Source organism: Orycteropus afer, unplaced genomic scaffold (genome assembly GCF_000298275.1).
Source record: "Orycteropus afer afer isolate SDZICR_OR568_19922 unplaced genomic scaffold, OryAfe1.0 scaffold00300, whole genome shotgun sequence".
NCBI lineage: Eukaryota > Metazoa > Chordata > Mammalia > Tubulidentata > Orycteropodidae > Orycteropus > Orycteropus afer.
The window spans coordinates 3,715,155-3,715,631 of record NW_006921887.1 but is presented as its reverse complement, the minus strand read 5'-3'; positions in this window follow the sequence as shown (position 1 = coordinate 3,715,631).

Sequence of the window (477 nt, the reverse complement as noted above, 5' to 3'; positions counted from 1 at the left end):
ATTTTGTTTATTCATCCATTGATAGGCATTTATGTTGTCTTCCACCTTTTGGCTATTGTAAATAGTGCTACAGTGAACACTGGTGTCCAAATAATTGAGTCTCTGCTTTCAAGTTTGGGTGTTGTGGTAGTTATGTTTGTGTGTCAACTTGGCTGAGCCTGATTGAGTGGCTGGGCAGCTGGTGGTAGTTATTCCCCATGATGAGACTGTCAATCAACTCCATGGTGGGATCTACCACAAGCAGCTGAGTAGGTACCTTTGGGATGTGGTCTGCTATAAGGAGAAGCCTTGGGAATGGTCTCTAGCCTATGGCACGCTTGGACCCTGCATGTAGCTGTGTCGTTGTTCAGCAGCCTGCCATGCTCTGCCTACCTTGGGACTAACAATGAACTTGAATTAATGGCCTGCCATGTGGTTTGGTAACATCGGGACTGTGCCTTTTTACTTGTCAACCTTGGGGCTTCTCAGCCTCAGCAG